Here is a 6,251-nt window from a genome sequence, read left to right on the forward strand (position 1 = left end):
AGCATTATCAGGTTGCATAAATTAAACAGTCTGCCACTTTTTATGCAATCAACATCACCAAAGCAGACACCACAGACATGTAGAAACTCAGGGAAGTTTTGAGTGAGTCCTACACCCTTGAACCAGGAAAAAAAACAGCATGTAAATAGATTTGCAGGGTTTTACAACAACAACAACTATCTTACTGACGTCAAAAGCAAATTAAATGCTGATGATTAAATCTGTTGTCGCACACAAAAGACAAAAAATCTGTAACAAAATCCTTTATTTAACCAGGTTAAAGTCAAGATTAGAATCTAAATCTGTCTCAATTTTAAAATGTAGGTTCTGCAGGCTCATACAGTATTTCTTGGAAAAAGCTGCATAAAAGTGGTTGAAAAGTTAGTCAAGCTTATCACTCGATTGAAAAGTATGTACAGGTCCTGCGTGCAAGTGAATCGAAAACCTGTGAGAAAACATCTGTCACGCACTAACAGGCAGAGGACACCAAGATGGATTGAAATGTCTTTATTTGAGATGACAGCCAGCAATGGAGAGTGTAGAGATAGGTAGAGTGGATCTGGGGAAGTTTACCGGAGGGAAGCCACAGGAGACCGGAGAGACCAAGGAGGAATGGAGAAACCACAGAGGACTGGCGATGACTCGGGGGACTGGAGAACACTCGGGAAACTGGAGAGACCACGGGGAACTGGAGAGACACAGGAATAGTCTAGTGCATGGAGTCCTATCCACAAACGAGGTTGGACACTGAGTGTGGAGAGCGGAGTGATTTTATCTTGGGTGTGATTGGGGCTGATTAAGGGCAGGAGTGTAATTAGGAGCAGGTGTGGGTGATTATGGGCTGGTGAGGACATGACAGGCTGTGACAACATCTGATTAGATAAGAGAACTAAATGTGCTTTAACATGTTTATGTTCACTACATATTTATATTACTCTTGTAAATTTCTGTATCGACTATAAGTAAATATTGTATTTTGTAAAAACTAATTTAAGATCATACTAATGTTCTTTTGTGTACTTAGCTTCTATACTTACTATACTGTACATAAGGAAATGCAGGAAAAACACCCTGATGAAGGCAGGATAGCCAAAAATGTTCAGTGAGAACAGCATGGTGCACTGGAGAAAAGTTATGTGATATGTTTTAATTTTTATGGCCTTACAGTAAAGCTCACACTAGTCTGTATGTGTTCTCAAACTTATCAAAATTAGAAATAATGTGAATAATAAAAAAAATTTCCTATTTCAAACCAGAAGCTGTTACAGATGCTACTTATGTCAATTGGCTATAATTCATGACCAAATTAAAACCACTATTCAAAATGATCACTAGAAGCAAGATGAGACTATTTTCTTTGTCCTTTTAAAGGATAAGAATGGCCAGAGGTGTTTTTAGGATTTCAAAAGATCTCCAGATGTCTAGGGCTTTTTATGTGACAAAAATGAAAAAAAGATATTTAAAGTTACTACAAGGAGCTTTTAACTGCGTCTTAATTTAATTTAATAGTGATGCCTCTATATGACCTACATAAGCAAACGAGACCATCAACGAGAAGATTGGCTATTTCTATATAGTTATTCTTACCTCTTCCTCCTAGACAGGAATGTAATATATTTGGCTGCGTACAGTCCATGGAGGTATAGGTCACGGTGGACATTACTGTAATACAACTGGCTTATAATGTAACATTTTGCTACCAAGCTATATCTTGCTGTTGGGCTATTATTATGAAGACATAACATTACTAGGGAATGTTAATAACTTTAGCTTTCTCAACAAAATTAGGCTATTACCAAGCAATTGAATGTCAGTTGTAGGCTTACATGTAACCTAGGTGTATAAACAGTACTAAAACAAAGTTTTCTTTGTTTTACCATTGTCATATTTCAGTTTTTAATCTCAAATAGCCACAGAGATATTACCTCATTGCTATGCATCCTGCAAACAGCTGTTTAAAAAAGTAAAATAGTATTAAAAATAAGTTGTGTCTTTCTTTCATTCGCTTCCAAAAGAAATGCACGTGCTAGCCAGATACGACACGAGGCGGTGGAAACACTACCGGTTTTGTCCATAGGGACAGCCGGAATCAACGCAAAATGAAAGTTCCTTGTAGTAACTTTAAGATACTCAAAAATGATACGTACGACTCATGTTTTATAAACATATTAACTGTGGTTACTACACTGCTTACTTCTTTTGTTTCCCACTTATAACATGTTTTTCAGATAGATAAATAATCATCTGATTATTTCTTTGTAGGTTTACTTGTATTGTCAATGTCACCACTTAAGCCATTCATCGTCAACGTATTTAGAGAAGCGAATAAACCTAATTAACAAAGTTTGCAGCATGTACAGTAGGTACAGTAGAATACAAACTCAACCCAGTCACACTAAGCTTGCTAAAATTAGTTGTTAAGTGCTACCTAGCTTGTTATTGTTGTCTGTCTGGCTACTAAAAACAGACTTGGTGATATGTTCCTTCATTACGATGAACATGGGTACTGTATTAATCTGCAGCTGAAAATAGTCCCCAACAAATACACGATTTACTCCTGTTTAAGTAACGTTTGATAAAAACTACAGTAACCAGCTGTTTTAGAAATTATTTAGCCTTTTTAGCCTTGCTAGCATTAGCGGTCCACCATTTTGGTCCGGACTGAAATATCTCTTTTGAAATTTTGTACAGACATTCATGGTGCCCAGATGATGAATCCTGATTTGATGATCCCCTGATTTTTCCTCGAGCGTCACCATGAGGTTCACATTTGTGGCTTTGAGTGAAATGCTCAACAACTACTGGATAGATCACCATGACATTTGGTGCAGACATGTATGGTCTCCTCAGGATGAATTGTAATAAATGTGATGATCCTCTGATTTTTCATCTAGCCTTATAATCAGGTCAAACTTTTTTTTTTGTTCAATACTTTATGACCTAATACCTGCAAAAACTAATAAATGTGTGTTTAGTGCTAATTTTAGCATGCTAACAAACCTGTGTAGCTACAGCATGTTTGTATTTCTATTGTGGAAGCGGAGCAGGTCTGAAACATGTTGGTCTGACAGTAAAGTTGTTCTGTCTACTACAAGTGTTGCTGGAGTTTTTATCTCTTCAGTATTTCCATTGTGAGCATGTTAGCATGCTGAATTAGCATTTAGCTCTCTTTGGACTCTTAGTCTTGTTTAAATATGAAACTATATATCTGGGATTTTAAATTTAAGATTTATATTTTCAATAGGACTGAGCTTGTGGACGAGAGCTACAGACAGAGTAGGAATGTCAGAAAGAATTGATAGATCAACACAACACAACACTAAGCTAGCATAGCTAACTAAGTACCGTCACCATAGTCGGTTTGTAATAGGAATGTACAATGTAGTTAATTTCTTTTATTTAGCTGATAATCGAGCACTAATAGCTTTTGTTATACAGGTATTTGAGATCTCCTGATGTGCCTGGGACCTCGGATTCTGGATTGTGTCCTTGAAGAAAAAGATGGTCACTGATGAACGTCATCATCCCTCATTCCCGAGGAGGAAAACATCTCTTCCTTCACTCCCTCATTTGATGGCAGCATTGTGGTAGGACTGTGTCACAGGCCCCACATTCCCTTTGCTTTTATTATCGGGCACACCCAGAACTGATTACAATTACTGATCTCGGAATGGATCTGCTTACATCTGCAAGATATCAACATAGGAACTGTTCAAACTTTGTCATGCTTAAGGAACACTTACTTTAAAAGGAGATTAAGGACATTGAAAAGTTGTTTATCAAGAAGTTGAAGTGGTCCAAGTTTTTTTTATTGTTATAATTATGTTCTAAATACTTGAATATTGTGTATGAATATGGTTTATGATTAATTGAGTGTGCTAAAAATGGTATTCTATTGTTTATTGAGAGGTAGTAATGCTAAAAAGCTGGGACATAATAGGTGATTTCCAGGCAATATCATTTGTTTACTCATGCATGTAATAACATTGAGCTTTCCTTATTGAGCTTTTCACAAATTAGATGTTTAAATACACATTCTTATGATGGCAGAGTCCTGTACATTACAGTTTTTTCCAATTGCTAACACACTAAAATGACATGCACAGCACAATTATTTAAACTGACACACAGAGAGCAAAACTTCTTCTCAAGTCTCCAAAAGTCTAAACACCTTTTCTGCTTTACACACATTTTGCATTTCAAAATGGCACTTTTTAAATGCACTGAACACAGTTCTCTGCATAAGACACAACAATCTGACATAAAGTCACATGTTTGCCATTTCAAAACACTGCCATTCAAAATGACACTACATGAGCTAATTGGCCAATTACATGTGCCACCTGGCCAAACACCTCAATGGTTAATTGTTAACACTTCAATCAGGATGTAAGCACTATGAAAAGACCACAGGTGAGAACCTTTTTTTTTTTACAACAACAATGGAAGACATTGCAGAGAGAGGAAGAGGAAGAGGAAGAGGGAGGTTGAGAATAAGAGGGGGAGGAAGAGTGAAAGGTAGGGGTAGAGCAGGTAGAGGAGTTCACGGCCAAAGAAGACAAACACTTTCAAATGAAATCAGAGCAACCTTAGTAGATCATGTCATCAACCATAGGCTGACAATGCGTGAGGCTGGACAGAGAGTGCAGCCAAACTTGAGCCGTTTTACTGTCACCTCTGTCATCCGGACCTTTAGACTGGAGAACAGGTATGTAACTAAAATTTCATGTAGTACACATGTAGTATACCCCATGTCATAGTGTATCAGTTGGGTGACACCTGTTTACTTAGTGTATGACATCAGCCATTCATGAACTGTACAAGTTTCCTGTACAATGTACTCTACTGTGGGGGAAAATATTTAGGCTGCATTGTCCAAGCCCTATATATATTTTTATTTTATTTTTTCTAAAGGACTGAGAGATGACACCATGGTGGAGGAAGGGGCCAAATGTTCACCGGGGTACAGGAAGGTGCCATTGTAAACTTGGTTTTGGAAAATAATGAAATCAGATTACGAGAAATCCACATCATCCAAGACAACACCTTATTCAACAACATTCAACAAGTTAGTCTGTCCACATTGGCTCGCATTCTCAAGTGAAACCAAATCAGAATGAAACAACTTTATAAGGTGCCGTTTGAGAGAAACTCTCAAAGAAACAAAGAGTTCAGACGAGCATATGTGGATGTAAGTACTATATTGACTGCAGTACACTACGCGCAACATTGTTTCCCAGTGTACTGGATAACACCATATTGACTGATTTTTGTTCTTTGTTTTCAGGGAGTACTGGAAATGGACTCTCATGCAATCCCACATGAGTTCATCTTTATAGATGAGGCTGGGTTCAACCTAACAAAGACCAGAAGAAGGGGAGAAACTTCATTGGCCACAGAGCCATTATAGATGTTCCTGGCCAACGTGGTGGGAACATCACAATGTGCGCTGCCATCTCCAATATGCATGGTGTCCTCCACAGTCATGCCAACCTTGGACCATACAACACAGCCCATATTCTCACATTTCTGGACAGACTTCACAACATTCTCATACCACCAGAGCGTATGAATGATGCAGACCATCAAAGAAACCGGAACGTTGTAGTATGGGACAACGTGAGCTTTCATCGTGCAGCCCCAGTCCAAAACTGGTTTGCTGACCACCCAACATTTCTCGTGCAATACCTCCCACCATACTCACCATTTCTGAACCCCATAGAAGAATTCTTTTCGGCATGGCGGTGGAAGGTATACGACCGGCAGCCCTTTGTGCGCATGTGTCTTGTGTAGGCCATGGAAGAGGCATGTGATGAGATTGATGTGGGTGCAATTCAGGGATGGGTAAGGCACTCAAGGCGCTTTTTCCTCGATGTCTGGCAAGGGAAGATATTGCCTGTGATGTTGATTTAGGCGTTGTGGCCAGACCGGCTGTGCGGCAAGATGCTGCCTAATTATCTTTCTTGCCTCTTTTTTTTACTGTAATATATTTTTTTCAGAAATGTCCTTTTTCAGTTTACTGTTTTTTGTAAGAATATTTTTGTTCAGTCCCATGTAAATATATCTGCTGTGCATATGTTGCACTGACTTGTTTACTGTAGTGAAGGAAAAAAAATAAAAATGTTGCAACAGCATGTGTGTGTATCTGCAAATATTTCTGTGCATGTGAACAATCTGATACATATTTTAGTATTATGGCAAAGCATACTAAAGATGGGGGTGCTTTTCATTATGCCCAACAGTGTGTAGGT

The 6,251-nt window shown here is 38.2% G+C and overlaps 1 long non-coding RNA gene across 2 annotated transcripts; it reads left to right on the forward strand.

Annotated features, from left to right (window-relative positions):
- The first annotated feature begins 573 nt into the window (after positions 1-573).
- On the forward strand, positions 574-5,873 carry LOC122869774. Of its 2 annotated transcripts, XR_006376406.1 has the most exons (4): positions 574-739; positions 3,439-4,708; positions 4,915-5,191; positions 5,288-5,873. It is a non-coding gene; the product is annotated as an uncharacterized LOC122869774 (long non-coding RNA). The 2 variants fall into 2 exon arrangements; XR_006376405.1 differs by having other exon boundaries at positions 3,439-5,191.
- Positions 5,874-6,251: the final 378 nt, after the last annotated feature.

Source organism: Siniperca chuatsi, linkage group LG22 (genome assembly GCF_020085105.1).
Source record: "Siniperca chuatsi isolate FFG_IHB_CAS linkage group LG22, ASM2008510v1, whole genome shotgun sequence".
Lineage (NCBI taxonomy): Eukaryota > Metazoa > Chordata > Actinopteri > Centrarchiformes > Sinipercidae > Siniperca > Siniperca chuatsi.